The sequence below is a fragment of the Rhipicephalus sanguineus genome, chromosome 5 (genome assembly GCF_013339695.2).
Source record: "Rhipicephalus sanguineus isolate Rsan-2018 chromosome 5, BIME_Rsan_1.4, whole genome shotgun sequence".
NCBI classification, from domain to species: domain Eukaryota; kingdom Metazoa; phylum Arthropoda; class Arachnida; order Ixodida; family Ixodidae; genus Rhipicephalus; species Rhipicephalus sanguineus.
The window spans coordinates 40,934,396-40,951,158 of NC_051180.1; the positions used below are offsets into that span (position 1 = coordinate 40,934,396).

Below are 16,763 nucleotides of genomic sequence, written 5' to 3' on the forward strand. Positions count from 1 at the left end.
CGTACTAGTTCAGGCCGACCTCTCTGCCTTCAAATAAAATTTTCTCTCTCTCTCTGTCTCAATTAGAGAGTCAATGAATCCCAAGAAAGACGCGGAGAAATTTTCCAAGATTTCGGAAAAGTTGAGTTATCGTTACGTCGTAGTCGAGGTAAATGAATAAACAAAAACAAAAAATCGTTGCGATGAGCTGCGCACTAGTAAAATGTGCAGACTATAACTGCATTTCCTTACGCCTTTTCGCGGTGCATATTGGTTCAGCAGCGTTGAAGTATTAGCGCCGACGTTTCAATTCAGGTAGGTTAAACAGTGCGGAGCTTTGTCTGTTTACCGAGCCAATGGCTCTGATCTTGCAAAAGAAAGAAAGAAAGAAAGAAAGAAAGAAAGAAAGAAAGAAAGAAAGAAAGAAAGAAAGAAAGAAAGAAAGAAAGAAAGAAAGAAAGAAAGAAAGAAAGAAAGAAAGAAAGAAAGAAAGAAAGAAAGAAAGAAAGAAAGAAAGATAAAAGGAACTGGCAACCTGAGGGACCTTTACACAATTTATAGCGAAAGAAGAGCTCCCGCTATCGAAGAGATCCTTTTCGTCCTGTCTGTCGAACAAATATCGGCCGGTCAAGAGACGACGGCAAATCGGAGACGCCCATGGGAGATCAGCAAGTTTTCTTCGCTGTTGTGCCTCAGTGTACACAAAGCGACCGGCGGCATCGCTGAACAAAGGAACTTTTGACCCGCCGTCTATGCCTTTTTTGCGAGGCCCGTAGCTCTCTAGACGCGCTAGGTACGGAAACGCGAAGTGGTGTAACCGGGTGGCGGCCGCTGGCGCGTTTATCTCTTACCGTGTTGGCAAGTGAGGCCACGGAAACGAGAATGCGGCGCATCTAATGTTGTTTGCCGAGGGGGTATGGCGCCGTTTGCAGCGTCACGGCTGTTGCGCCCGCGCTTGGCGTAAATGTGGCCTCGACCGTTGACATTTTCTGCGACAAGCGCTCACAAAGTTTTCCATGTCGCGAAGAAAAAGCCTCGGATCGTTTGAAAGAAAATTGTTGGTACAGCTTGATCCTAGCAACACGGCATTTGTAGCTGCCTGCTTTGCGATATGGACGAACAGCACTAAAGCTTCGCTGTGATAGTTAACGACAATATAGGGAGAGCCGGCAATCTAAAGGATTGCGGTGTGAGTAACAAATGCCGCGGTTTAGCGCCTGCAATGTCACAGCTTATCTTCAGAAGCGTGTGTTGTGTTATGGAATGCTGAGCGAAGCCAGATTGGCCACAGAAAGGAACTGCACGCTCGCTGGTGCCGCCAGCTCTTTCATAGCCCGAACTTTCTCGATGTCCGCTTTGATGCCATTTCGACTAAGCTCACGGTCAAAAAACTTTATTTCGGTTACCTCAAAACAGGCCTTTTCTTCTGTTTAGCGTAAGCCAAGTACTTGTCAGACGATCTAATGCAAGACGCAGGCGCTCGTCATGTTGAGCCTTCTCGCAGGCAAGAACGAAAACAAAATTCATCGTTTTTATCACGCTTGGGATTCCATCAAATGTCTGCGACGTTTTCATTCGAAAGAACTCGGGTGTTGACGCTATTCCAAACGACAATCACCGAAATCAGTATTGCCCCACCGGCGTTATGCATGTAGTTAACAACTGGCTTTCGGGTGACAACATAATTTGATGAAAGCCAGCGTTGGTCGTCCAACATGGAAACGCAGATGCCCCACTTAAAATACCGAGACTATTATCAACAGTCGGCATCACAGAACGCTCACGAAGTACATTTTTGTTTCATTATATCACGTCAATGTAAATACGAAGAGCGCTAGATGTTTGAGGGTATAACGGAAACTTCTGCGCCTGAATCACGTTCTGCGAACACCGGAGTGCCGTTAATGACAACCTGCACAAAATGAGATATTATAGCGGTCGCTGTTCACCATGTCAAGGAAATACGCGCCCTTGTCCATATTGCCACGCCCGCTTCTTGTTTTAATTTGATGTATTCGGGTTTGACCCGTAATGATGGTTAGCGACGCTCGACGAAGACCGCCGCGGTGTTTGAGAAGCTTCGCGATTGTAGAAGACCATTTTGTTAAGATTACGCGCAGGACGCGAATAGTCAAGATTACTACAGAGCTTGCGCGACCGCCAGTGATAAGGCTGGAAAGTTCGATGCGTGATGTATAAAAGACAGCGCGTCGCAGCGATGATCAGTTTATCGACGGCCGACGCTCTGTTCGCCGCTATTAGTGTACAGTGTGTATTGCTGTAGTTGACTTTCCGTTTCCCGGCCACAAGTTCGGCCAAATACAGAGTTTAGTTTAACACTCCGGCTGCTGCCTTCATCGACGTCAGGACCCCGTGACAATATGGAGAGAAGAAAGTTGTACCTTCTTTCGATCACCTGCAGCCTGATCACCTCTATGTTCTCGAACGCGTCGGTGAAAGCATGCACTCTCATAAACGAGGTTCCTTGTGGCCACGAAGTGCTCGTCAAACTTCTTCCTAATGACTTCGCACAGAGGTCAACATGCCTGTTCAGAACGCCAGAGCATCGCTACATACATAGGCCACATCTTGGCATGCGCGTCCCCAATGATGAGCCTGCCTTGAATTTTGTTTCCTCCTTTTTGTCACCGTGGCTAGAAGAACCGTCTTTGCCGTCAGAAGCGCTGTTGATGGTGTAAGGACGCAAAAAAAAACAAAAAAAAACGAGGAAACAAGAACCGCGCAATGTATGTGCAGTAACGGCCGTGGCATGTGCGACGGACTGCCCTAATGACGCTACCGCTAACCAAGAATAATCTTGCAGCATAGCTTGCATCGAGCGCCCAGCGGGCCAACTCTCCGCGTTTTCTTTCTTTCTTTCTTTCTTTCTTTCTTTCTTTCTTTCTTTCTTTCTTTCTTTCTTTCTTTCTTTCTTTCTTTCTTTCTTTCTTTCTTTCTTTCTCTGCGGCGCCACAACACCGACAGCGCTTATGACGTCCAAATCAGTTGTTTGAGCTGCGGCGATAAACAAGGTGTGGCCTATCTCAAACACGTGTTATCTGTAGACGTCGCCCGTGCAGTCCCGAGCGCGGCGCTCCGGCGTTCTACACAGGCACGTTGACCTTTGTCCTTCTGTTCTTTCAATAATGCGAAAGCTGGGAAGAGTTCTCTTGCTTGCCTTTCCCATCGTATAAAGTAGCCTCCTGACTTCCACTTTTTCTCTCCGCTCATTTAGGCGTGAGGAAAAAGACGTAGTCATCAAAGAGCTGGCTCCAACAAGGCCATTCGGATGTCCGGTCGAAGTCAAACCTTGGCGGAGTTTGAACCGCGAACATGCCTTGAAAGGGCTTGACTACGTTGTATTCTTACCAGGGGTGTAGCCAAGGGGGGGCTTGTGGGGGTTCAAACCCCCCCCCCCCCCCCCGAAATTTTTCAGTTTTGCTTGCGTATATATACACGCACACATACAGACGCACGCACGAACATACACAAAGTATGGTTGAACCCCCCCCTCCCGAAAAAAATTTCTGGCTACGCCCCTGATTCTCACATGGCACTGGTTGACGCAGATAGTGCTGCACTCCTCGAACGTCAGAAAGCAGCCACTGGGGAGAGGTAACCAGAAGAGGAGCTTCCGGGAAGACACACAGCGGCGCTGTATGCCTTACCTCTCTTTCTTTTTTTTGGTTTTCTTTGTGCGCGGCTTTTTTTTTTCAAGAAAAAAAAAGGAACGGAAGAAGGACTGAACGGATACGGAGAAGTAAGTAAGGTGTGTTGGCAGCAATGCGGCCGTCAGTCAGTGATGATTCATTATATTGGCATTCACACTGGAGCTAGATGATTTTCCGGCTTTACTGCCTGCTTCGCAAAACTATATTGTGGAGCGTATGTAATATGTTTGTGGAGCGCTTGCAAAATGTCTTGCATGTAGTGTTTGCGAAAGGGTTTTCACATCGACAAGTGTTTCTAAAGGGCACGAAGGCTAGAGATGATTTTTAATGAGACATATGAGTAAATAAACTCCAGAAAGAGAGAGAGTCGGGCGAGTCTTGTGTCTGTGCCGTGTTCGAGCTGATTTTCCAAGTATACGAGTGAAGAAGTGTTAAGCAAGAAGGGAGATAACTGGCGGAAAGAAAGGGAAGAAATAAAGCAAAATCGTTCACGCGAAACGGGGGCGTTCCATGACACTTTGTCGCGAGAGATATAAAAAAATATGAGTTTTTTTTTTTTTAGAACATAAGGAAATAAAGAGTATATGGTGGACGGTTAAGAGGATTTTGTGTCTCGGACAAAAGAAAGGAAAACGGAGATCGGACGACGTTCGGTGGAAATTGCAGAATTATCGGCTCGCTCCTCGGAAGACTGTCAAGTATGGCAAAGTTTCACAGACCGAGGAATATTCCCAAAATACGAAGAGCACGGCGTCGAAAGTGAGAAATAGAAGAACGGGCTTGTGGGCGGCGTGGAAGGAAAAAAGCTTAGCAGGGTCGCCCACTACTACGACGTCAGTCTGCGCATAAGAATTATTAGCCCGTGAACTCTATTAAAATAATGTCGTTTTTCTCTTTGCAGCATTTTACAGCAGAACTTTCACGCTCGACGCTAGCCGTGTGTCGTAGATAGAAAGTCATCATCATCATCACGAACCGGTACGCGCTCTATTCTTCATTGTCGTCTTCTGCTTCGCTCTCAGAACACGTGCGCCCATTTTTTCCGGCGCGGGATGCAATAATTTGATGCGCGAAAGAACGAGTACGGAGAGAAAGAAAGAGAGAAGGAAAGAGAAATGAGATTGAGAAAGAAAGACATCTTTGGCGAAAGAGATTTCTTGGCCAGAGCAAGCATAGCCATGTATAGTATAGTATAGTATAGTATAGTATAGTATAGTATAGTATAGTATAGTATAGTCTAGATAGTATAGTATAGTATAGTATAGTATAGTATAGTATAGTATAGTATAGTATAGTATAGCAAAGGGGTGAGAAAAAGAGAGGTGAGAGAGTCAAGCCTAGCCAACCCAAGACCAGCTAAATGCCCACCAGGTCTGCCGTGACACAGCTTTGCGCGACTTGGTGGAAGCTGCGCTGATTTTTTGAAAGAATGCAGTATCTTCCCTGTTGATTAACCTCTCTGCCTTTCCTTTCTCCTCGGTTTTTCTCTCTCTCTCTCTTTAATCCCCTGGGGTGTTTTAGTCTGACCCGCCGCGGTGTTCTTGTGGTTATGGTGCTCGACTGCTGACCCGAAGATAGCAAGATCGAATCCAGGCCGCGGCGGCCGCATTTCGATAGTGGCGAAATGCTAGAGGTCTGATACATTGATTTAGGTGGATGTTAAAGAACCATAGGTGGTCGAAATTTCCGGAGCCCTCCATTGCGGCGTCTCTTATGATAGCACCATGGTTTTGGGACGTAACACCCTAACAATTAAAATAATGCTTTAGCCTGGTTCGGAAATATTATCCCACTTGCAGTAAGCCGGTATGTAGTGCTTCTTTCTGGAAGTCTCCTGACCGCTAATATTTAGGAGGAAAATGAGAGCAGCGTGCTTTTTTGGCAGAATATCCGCGAACCGCAACACAGAACTTTTTACGCAAAGTAGGGCGACTACGGGAGAATAATAAATTGAAAATGGGCTATTAAAAGACGGGGTGATCGATAACATCTGCTGCGAAAGGCTGTTCGCGATAAGTGAACAAACGGAGTAAAAGAATAAAATTATTACCTGCAATTGAAATTCAGTGATAGCCGTTACAGCGCTCGAAATAAGCGTATTTCACGTACTGATAAGGAATTACCTCCGGCTCATTTAATGCGCCAGGGCTTATCACACCGTAAATCTGCCTTCCATCGCCTTGTCTAACAAAGATTTATATTATCTAGGTGTCATATGCGCAAGTGGCCGCCGATATATATGGCTTGGTTTTTGGATGTTTACCATGACTTCTAAAGCAGGCAGTTTCTTGTTACGGTGTTTCGTCCTTTGCGGAGTTTGAACGACTCACGCGCTCGGATTTGTATGTTTATATAAGCAGAATGTCCCAGTACTGAATATTCAGTTGCGATTTAGCGCTCACTTTCCTCGTGTGCTTTGTCTCTCGTCAACAAAATATTCGGGTTAAGTCGCGTTATCAAGGATGAGCAACCCGCCTGATTTTCTATTTTACTTCACACTAGGGCGGTTGATGCCCCTTTCATAGGAACCTGTGGCGACACGAAAGTGAAACGTGTTGTCATAGAAGTATAATTACGGCCTTGTTTGACGTTAAGAAATACAAGAGCATAACTTTGCACTGTGTACAATATGATATTATCTATAATTTTTCATTGTTTACCTTATTGCGCACCACCGAATCCATACAGAGCCTTTTCAGGCGGAGGGCCGTGTTGCATGAAGCCGACATGGCCCTTGCCATGTCGGCTTCATGCAACACGGCCCTCCGCCTGAAAAGGTTGCCGACCCTGGCTCCTAATAATCAACATTATGAGTTACCAATTTCAGTGGCGGCGGCATAGTACGCGAAAAACCCGGCGCCGGAGGGCATACGCAAACAAGCCCTAGAACGTGCGCCAGCCACATGCGCATATGTATGCACCGTTTCCCAATAATTGATGCTCTCTCGATCGTAGGCCTGCTGGCGACCAGCCGTTCTGATATGAAAATCCGATCTTTTATCGAGGTCAATTTTTATTTCATGTGGCCACATTTCATTGCTGCCTTTCATTGTGGCAGTACATTGTTTCACGCATGGCCGTCATTGTTGCCTGTAGCAACAGATGGTCTTGCGTCGCTAAGCACGTGCGTGAAGGTCCAATTCCCGGCATGGAGGAAGGAAAAAGTTAAAGAAATCATTGCGCAATGCGACAGGTCATGCACGCACACTCCAAGCTTCGCTTTTCATTTTCCCGATAGGCGAAGGGCTCCTTAATATTTACTATAATCGTAGATGGTGGACAACACACAGGCCAAATTTAGAGCGTGTGACCAAGTTACGAAAATAGCAATACATTAGGAAGGCAAGTGATCGCGAAAGCTGTTACTGTCTTCCACGAAGAGCGCATATTTTGGGCCCTTTGCAGTAGGAGAACCGCCAGCGCAAGCGATAATAAATTCACCGATAACGGTGCGCGGGGGACATATTGATAAAATCTTCTCGAAGTGTGATGCGCGCCGTATGATTTACAATTTTTATGAAAATTTCTCAGAACAGGTGCTCGAGAGTCATATTCGCGGAACGATTAGAAAGACAGAGACGCAAGGAAATGCAGGGAGGACGCACGTCCTGTTTGCCACCCTGCGGAACGTTTAAAACGGTTATAATATCTGGGGTTTAACGTCCCAAAATGACGATATGATTATGAGAGACGCCGTAGTGGAGGGCTCCGGAAATTCCGACCACCTGGGGTTCTTTAACGTGCACCTAAATCTAAGTACACGGGCCTCCAGCATTTTCGCCTCCATCGAAAATGTGGCCGCCGCGGCCGGGATTCGATCCCGCGACCTTCGGGTCAGCAGTCGAGCGCCATAACCACTACACCACGCGTTTAAAACGGCCGTGTGATATCATGCGGGTAGCGTTTTAAACTAGACATCTTAAATGTAGGCAGATGATTTTTTTTTTCATTTATCTGCTCGAACTGCGTCATTTAACTGCGTCGACAAAAACTGGGCTGTGATTGTGCAAGGTACCACAAGCATTACTAAACTTCATTTTTTTAGATGCAAATCGCATGCTGACGTCCATGCCCGAGCACACCTACGCAGTTCGGTTACTGGGAGGCTGCTTTCTTTCGCAACAGCGGGAACAAAAGCTAAAACTGTGACCTCAGGGGGAACAGGTTAACACTGCGTAACCTAAAGCAAGCTGCCTGGTTTTCGCAATAGTTGCTCCACCCTAAACGATGCGAACGTGGCGATGACACTAAACAAGAGGCCCATTACTAAGCGGCCATATGGGACACGTTGAATACTCTGAAGGTATACTGGTCGCCTGTGGGTTGTTGCACATCGTGCTCTTAAGGCACCGGCATTTTGCATTAGTTATCTTCTTCCTAGATCCGGGATATCTGATGCTTATTTAATTACCAATCGAATGCCCAATAACCCCAGCGAAATAATCGCGCTACGTCTCTGCATATACCCCCGTTTTGCCTACCAAAGAGCAGCCCTCCCCGACGCACAAGACCAGCTGTACGACCACACACTCACACAAAGAAAAATAGTGGGGCACTGGGCTTCACAGACTTCAACGCGGGTCGCATAAAGTCGTCAGCGCGTTTTTTTTTTTTTTTTTTTGAGGCATCGGATTGAACGACATATAGTCAAGGGGACAATGTTTTTTGTGCCTTTAACGTTACCACAGTCATAATGACAATGCGATGCCTACACGAACTCCTCTTTCATTCTTTCATACCCCCAACCCCCTTCCTAAGTGCACTCTAGCCAAGCAGAGATATTTTCGTTTAACTTTGTCTCTTTGCGTATCTTTCTTTTCTTCCACATTTCATTGTTTCTAAATGATCACGATGACATATAGTGAAGAAAGCTAGTTACTTTGCTCTAAAACTAGTATATTATTCTATCTTCATTCATGAAGCTTTCTTTCGTCTCTTGCGATGCCACCGTACAAACGCCGATGAGCTGTCGCCTTCACGCTCGGAGAACATTGCTTGACAGCTGTGTGTGCCGTGGTCAGTACACGTTGATCCCCTTCGCCCTTTCAAAACAAAACAGAGGCAAAGGAAGTAAGCTCGAGGAGAGGGTTCTGTAGTGCAGAGAAGGGAGGCCGGGCAGGCCAAACAACGTCGCCTTTTTTTCCGCCAGCAGCCACTAGGCTGCGCTCTGGGAGCTGTTTTTCGTCGATCGATGGTTGCTTGGAGCACGCGAGGGCTCTGCAGCCTTGCTTGCCTCGCGCGTCATCCCATCGTTGCAGCGGCAATCGTTGCCCCTCTCTCTCTCTTTCTCTACGCTGTCTCTCTTCCCTAGGTTCCCGAAAGGGGAAGCGAAAGAGCGAGACCTAGGGAAGAGGCCACGACTTTCCCCTTGCCCCTATGCTAGTGGGAAAGAGGAAGCGAGCATTACACACCGAGCGGTCGACGGCAGCGCTCGCACGCCGCTTCCCTCTCCCTCTTCTCACTCTCGCAATTCGCGCGTGCTGTTCGACGCTGCGCGCACGGTCAGTGAGGACCTTCCGACCGCCTACGCCCAAAGTCCTTCGTCTGCGACTCGTGAACGTCATCGCCAGGCGCCCGCGCAGCTCTTCGGGCAAACGACGCCGATCGTCTCCGCTGCTGTTACGTCCTGCGGTTGAATCAGAGGTCAGTGCATTCGTAAACGATCATCCGCGATGTTTTCTACGTAGCCCTCTAGTTAGACCACTCTCGTTGGCACTTGCGCCGCAAGGCATAGGTTACGTACAAGCAGCGCTATTCATTAGATGTCCCGATAACAACTGCTGGGCAAAAGCCCCAATTTACGAGATCCTGGCCGCAAGAAGGACAATTCGCCTCGCTCACGACCGTGGCCAATCGCTTAACTACGTGGAGCAACGACAACAAACTGTCCCCGTTACGGCACGTACGCAAGACACATGGAACAGCGCTTGCTTGTATTGACTCAACCTTTCATTGAAGCAGCAGCTTCGCCGCGAGTATTCACGGAATTCGGTTTTACAGGTATAACGTATGCGCGCGTGTCATGGAGTCTTCCTGGCTCTTGATTTTCGCAAAGGCCATCCTTTAGTCGTAAATCATAGGGTTGGCAAAATCAAACACTTGCGCAGTAGTGGGACGGCAACCTTGACGTCCCATCTGGTGGCGCGATAAAAAAACGTGCTAAGCGTCGGGCTCATTCGTCCACGTTTCGCCGCGGGCGCTACAATAGAGATCAGAGTGACCGAGCCACGGCGGAGCTTTAGATCAACATTGGCTGAAGTTTAATTTTAACCTGAGCGTTTGCGGTGGTCGCGCAGTGGGAGTGGCCGAGGCCGCTCATTGACGCTCGGGTTTAATTCATCATTTCGTGTTACAAACTGTTCTTAAATGAGAAATTAGACACCAATTCAGTTTCGAAGCCACGCTTCGGAAAAATAGTATTATAATGGAGCCTCTTTCACGTTGGTACATCTGTTGAGTCTGCGATAAAATGTAATATAACGAAAGCCATCATCCACAGAATGCGTGATGCCGTACATGCTGTGGTTATACAGTGTTTCATCAGCTTAGAAACCTCATGGATCCAGATAAAATGTGCCACAAGACATGTACTGTAAGCTAGAAAAGCTCAGATTTGGGCTAATCGGTTGTACTGATTGCAACGTGCCATCTTATTGTGAACAAAAAAGCCTCACACTTGCCTATTGTCATGGGTGCCTTTTGTTTGAGTATTTTTTTTTGCCGCAGTAGGAAGCTTCAATCAGTAGTATAAACACCAGGCGACGAAGAAGGTATCAGCTTGGTGCTACCTGTTGGTAGTAATATTATAACCTTAAAAATGATGCGCATTGGTTATGAGACCGCATATAGGCTTACAGAGAAAGGTTGTTATGCAACTGCCTGTTTAAAAGAGAGTGGAAATAAATATACAGGCACCAGATATTCGGAAACATCATCCCTGGTACCTAGTTACCATGCATATTTATACATTTTTAATTTATTACAAAATTATTGTGAAATGTGGAGCTGCGTATTATTTAACATATGGAAGAAGCACTGTCTTCGTGATCAGGTAGACAGTTGTTACTATATAGTTCACTTGCTTGCCGGCGTCTTAGGCGGAAAATTGTCATAAGCTTTTCTTCAATACTTTATGTTGTTCATTGCAGCTAATGTTATGTATCTATAAGCTATAGCTCTCATTATTCATTCCATTCCTTCCCAGTTCATGTGAAAAACTGACAGTGACAAGGCTGAAGAACCACCAGAGCTACGTTTTTAAGTAAATATTAATGGCTCTTTTACATCAATCTTTAATTAGCACACAGCGAGAAGAAAGTCAAGATATTTACGTCATAACCATATTTGTCGTCCTTCACCATGTATAGTTACATATTGCGGACAAAATTATCGCTTCGTTGCATATTAACAATGACAACAGTGGTCTTCACGCTGATAGCCCGGGCCAGATAAATAAAAACTAAACTATATATGCTGCAAAGCTTGTGACGACCTTATCAATATTCAATGTCTGTGTTCGCCTGCTTTTTTTTTTTTTCAAGATGTGCTTCTTATGTGTATAAGGGCTTGCGACCCGCCTATAAATTGTTAATTTCCCGTCGTCGCTTCCCGGCTTCCTCAATACCGCGATGTAACTTTTAAAATTCCACTACTATGTATGTTAAAGGCCGCCATGATTTCGTCTTGACGTTGGATTAAATTAACGTAAACTACCATTGCATTCTTCTTCTAATCAGTGAGCGACTAAATCATCTCAGACTGTGATAGATAGATAGATAGATAGATAGATAGATAGATAGATAGATAGATAGATAGATAGATAGATAGATAGATAGATAGATAGATAGATAGATAGATAGATAGATAGATAGATAGATAGATAGATAGATAGATAGATAGATAGATAGATAGATAGATAGATAGATAGATAGATAGATAGATAGATAGATAGATAGATAGATAGATAGATAGATAGATAGATAGATAGATAGATAGATAGATAGATAGATAGATAGAACTGTTAATTCTATTCCATCGCTGTAGTAGACTAATCACAAGACTGATTCTAGATCTGGTGGTTAATTTGTATTTCTCGCGTCGCTGATTACAGCACGCAGCGAGTAACTCTGTGTGTTCTTTCTCCCGTGGAAATCTAAGAAAGTCCGCGAGAAAAGGACAGCGTGGAATATTTGCTCCATGAGGAATAAAAATACCGAATTACATTGTAATTTGGCCAGAGTAAAACGCGACCGCGCCATCACTCTCTTGAATGGCTGTGTAAGAGAGAGAGAGAAAGGTTAAGTGAAAGGCAGGGAGGTTAACCAGAAGTTTCTCAGTTTGCTACCCTGCACTGGGGAAGGGGTAAGGGGGGATAGAAAGGTAAGGATGGTGTAAATATAATAAAGTGAACGTAAATGTATTTGGCACATTGCCGTTTTTCCAAGCTAGTGGCGAACACGCGAGCTCGATTCACGGTAGATACTCTTACGTTGCAATACAACGGAATACACATTATCAGTATATGCGGCATCAGATACGTTCGTCTCACCGATGGGAATTTGGGTCAAAACGTACTCGTTATTAAGGATGCCCTGTCAATGAATAAACGGCAAGTTTTGGATAGCGTTGGTGCTAAATTGCTTATACATAGCTGAGACGAATGTCAGATCGTCGTCATGCGTGACGAATCGTATTCATTAAGTTCAGTGCACGTCCATATGTAGGCATAAGGTTCGACGGCCTGTCTAAAATGTTGATAGCGCAAGCGACACAATGTCGCTAATTTTCTCCATTTTGAACATTCTGGCTAGGTCAAAAGTAAAGAAACATGAAGGGAATATGAAATGAATTTGGTTTCAAGCAGCATTAGAGGGCACGTAACAGGTACTACAAAGCTGCAAAATCCAGCGATTCTTTCGCAATTTCCGAGGACTACTTGAATGTCGACTTTTCTTTTTTTTACTATTGCAAGAGTATGCGCTATTTCTTGCAGTGTAGGATTCGCGTCTCTGCAAGCGCAACCTATGCGGTTACGAAGCACTTTTGTTCATTTATTTCGCAACGCCCCTTTAGTTCTCAAGGAACACGTTTGTGAAACAAGTAGCCATTTCTGTTACAATATTGGTAAGCGCCCTTGAAACCCGATATTATGACAAAACGCTGCGCTCAGGTTAACAGCCGAGGCCATCGTCGCAAGCTCAGCGAAATGCTATCAGTTCACCGGAACATTGTTAAGTAACGAAGCCAGCAAGGTTGAAAGTGCTTACGTAAGGGCCCGTCACTAAAAAACAAGGTAACAAAACTTCAGTAAAAAGCATGCGAAGCCGCTAAGTTTTATCATCACTGCACTTTTCCGCGGCCATTCGCAGAAACGCGAGTTTTATTCTCAGAAGCCGACGGTGGCGCTAATGTTCAGCGATATGACTATGCACTTAAAATACTGATATGCCGCTGAATTCGAAGCGTACTAACCACCCCTTTCAGGAATTGTAATATACATCGAACTACATTTAACCCGATCATGCTTAGCTTGACAGACTTGAAGCAAGCTCAAGCAGTTGGAGGAAAATGACGACAGAATCCATGACATGGGGACTGGGGGGAAGAAGAAGAGAATGAAAGAAGAAGTTAGAAATGGCGACGTGAAGGGTACTGTGTGTTTATTATGTGAAGTCTTGTTACATAATGAACAGATGTCATTTGTAACTTCACGTCACCATTTATAACTTCTGTATTCTCTTCTCCTTCCCCCATTCCCCATGTTATGGATTCTGTCGTCTTAATTCGAAACCAACAAATTCCACCACGTATTTATTGGCACTAAAAAAAAGCGTCGCATTTCTTTTTTTTTTTATTAATATAAACGTATTTAAAAGGAGTTGGTGCCTAGCGCTGGCTAACCCATTTTTTCTGACGTAATAGCTTTTCCAGTAACGTTCCTAACAAACACAACAATCGAGCGTCTCTCATAGCATCAGTCGCTTTCGGAAGTTAAATCCCATAAACCAAACCAGTAATAATAACTGTCGGGATTTTACGTCCAAAAACCACGACATGATTATGAGGGACGCCGTAGTGGAAGGCTGTAGAAACTTCGACCATGTGGAGTTCTTTATCATGCACCTAAATTTAAGCACATGGGCCTCCAGCGCTTCGCCTCCATCGAAATGTGGCTGCTGCAACCGGGATGCGATCCCGTGACCTTCGAATGAACCAAACTAAACCACGACACTCAAGATAAAAAAAAAAACATTTGAATGAAAATGCACATATGAAATTTGAGGGTTACAGTCTTACTTCTTACTACGTTTAAAGGATCGGCAGATAAATAACAGGCCCATTTACTGGCTGCAACTATCACTTCTATTTTTTTTCTCCTGTTATTGACACCCTGCATACGTGTAATATACATGCACTGGATGTGATTCTTTCAGAATGAGATTTTCCGCCGCGTCTGTGTAAACACATTGGCTACGCCTAAAACTTCGCATTACAGCGGCGCTAAAGCTGCTTTCGACGAGATAGTCGCCGTTAAGAATTCCAATGCGTCGAGAGTGGGTAATAATGCACGAGGCATAGTTTTTGTTTTCTTGAACACTAAGACAGCTACAGAGACGTCGCACACACCGCCATAAGCTTGCGGCTAACGATTACGAAAGTATGCAGCATCTGTGCCGGATAGCACGCCATCAGAAGCAGCGCTCGTTAATTTGCGGAGCGCCAACGCAGAGAAACACACACTGACGATGTCGGACTGGCGTCCGTTTAATTGATGCCGAACGGCGTAGCGCAATTGGCGTTCGGCCCTTACACCGAACGTTTACACAGAAGACGGTGGCGGAGGAGGCACTGCGGCGCCGCGTTCGTGGATTTCGATTCGTTTATAGGCTGTCGTAAAGCCCGCAGCTTAGTCTTTTTCTACAGCTGCGGTTGTTACTGAGGACATCTTAGTGGAAAGGGAAATGGGAAACATCAGCGTTAGACGAATGTAGGAACGCAGACGCCAGGCGCGGCTTACACATGCGTAGGCGGTGTCTGGCTCCCTGCAAAGCGCCGTCTATTCCACTGATTCGTCAGTGAAGAGATGCTATTTTGAAAATTTCCGCTGCATCCAACTAGACATGTCTGGCGCCTTGCCGAAAAGTGTGCATAGAGCATGCAGAGAGTGCAGTCGGTGACGCATTGAGCAAGACCTTGTGCTTGCCGATACGAATGCGTATGCTGCCACAAGTTGAGAAAATAGCCCACGCAGCCGCATCATGGCGCACTAAGGATTGAAGCGCATTCCATTTTCAAATAAAAATACACATTAGGTGTACGTAAAAGCACGTAGGTGTCTTAACGAACATGTAATCACTAATTTATACCGATTTATTTTTCGGATGAATGCACAAAGATGTGTTGATGGTAACGTTCTTAGTTGAGCTTAATCGGTGCGCCGCTAGTGAAGACTACGTAGCGCTTTACTATCAGATTTTGTTTACAATACGTTTCTTTCCCGCCATCCTCGTTCATATAGCGCACTGCGCATGTTTTGGTAATTATTTTTTTTTATTCGTGGTAAATGGTGTGTCCATGGACGGAATATCTACTTGTGGCGCGCCAGTTATAAAAATGGACTCGGTTGAATTCTTCTGGGAATAATGTTTATGACATCAACGACTGTCATAAATGTCACCGTCCTTTCATTGAAACACCTACATTAACTTTTCGGTTTTCTCCGCATTTAAGAAAAGAGGCGTGCAGGCTGCCTCCTCTAAAGATAGACATCGACTTCAGAGCATACAATAAAAAACATAGTTACGAAGACTTAGAATATTTGAATGAAACCTGCTATTCATTACAGCATCGTTGTCATTGGCGACCTCTTGTGTTGACTGCTATGTAGCTAGACTATCAATTTCCGTTATGGCGTACGAGGGGCCACCTACATTGGAGCTAGACCTCTGCATCTTGAAATTTCCGCTGAATCTAGCTGAACTACAAGCAATTTTCGTCATAATGTGAACGCAGCCCAGAAGTGTCCTAAACCGTGCCAATTTACTATATCTTACTGATAATCTGCGCAGGCCCAATGAGCATTTCGTGCAGTAAAAAGCTGGTATGACTGGTAGTTGAAGGATCCAATGGAATATAGTGCGCGTCTGCACAGCGAAGTGTGGAATGAAAATTTGCGGATTTGATGAAGAGAGAGAGAAACATCAAACGAGAAAAATGTGGGGTGGTTAAGCACAAAAAAAGTATGTTTCGTATATTTCGACATTGTTTACTTTATATTAAACTGAAACAAGAAAAAAAAAAAAACCAAGTAAGTGGAAAGTCGAGAAACCCTAAGTTTCATATTTTATGTGAAACTATGGATTCGATCCGCCGAGTTCGTTAGTTTCTGAGAAACGGTAGGTGAAAGTAAAGGAGTGTACAGGAACTTGAAACTTGAATACAGCGCTAGCACGGAACACAGAACAGAAGCGACAATTTCTGGTATGTACCAACAAGCGAGCATTAATGCACTTTTTTCAGGAATTTGAAACCTCGATCCGTCCCTCACTCGCTTTCGCAGTTTGGATAATACAAGCTAGGGGAGCGCAAAACGACACCACTGTTGCGAATGCCTGATAGCGACAAAGGCAACAAAAGAATATTTTCAGAACGGTCCCAATACCTTTATTTAGCGTAACCAAAAAACGGGAGATCGCCGTATGCCGAAGTGCAGCGCCTGCAGAGCGTGCTTCGTTGCAGACACACCCTAACAAAGGTGAAGCCTGCTTAAAGTGAGACGACATTATTACTGTCGAAACCTTTTGCGCTGTTTTTTGTTTTTGTTTTTTGAAGAGCTCCGGTAGTATAATTTTATTTAAAATGTTCTACTCAGTCTTATTGTAACTTCTGGCAGGCATTGCCCTTGCTGCAACAAAGACCGCTTTAAAGGAGCGCCAGCTCTGGAATGCTGCGATCACATCCCCCCCCCCCTCCCATTTTTGTTAGGACATATTGCCAATCTCACAAGAAATTAAGGTGGAAAGGGCACAAGAATAAAGAATAAACATAGAAAAGGTGGTTTCCAATTAAAGATAAAATAGTTTATACCAAGGACGAAAAGGGACTTTCTGAATT

General features: G+C 45.0%; 1 protein-coding gene across 2 annotated transcripts in view; it reads left to right on the plus strand.

Moving 5' to 3' along the window:
* The first annotated feature begins 9,101 nt into the window (after window positions 1–9,101).
* LOC119393533 (uncharacterized) overlaps window positions 9,102–16,763 on the plus strand; it is a 105,836-nt gene continuing 98,174 nt past the window's right edge. Inside the window, exon 1 of one of the 2 annotated variants that reach the window (XM_049416270.1) lies at window positions 9,102–9,293. The gene's annotated coding sequence lies outside the window, so the exon portion shown is untranslated. The remainder of the gene's footprint in view (window positions 9,294–16,763) is intronic. The other variant, XM_049416269.1, reaches the window with a different exon arrangement.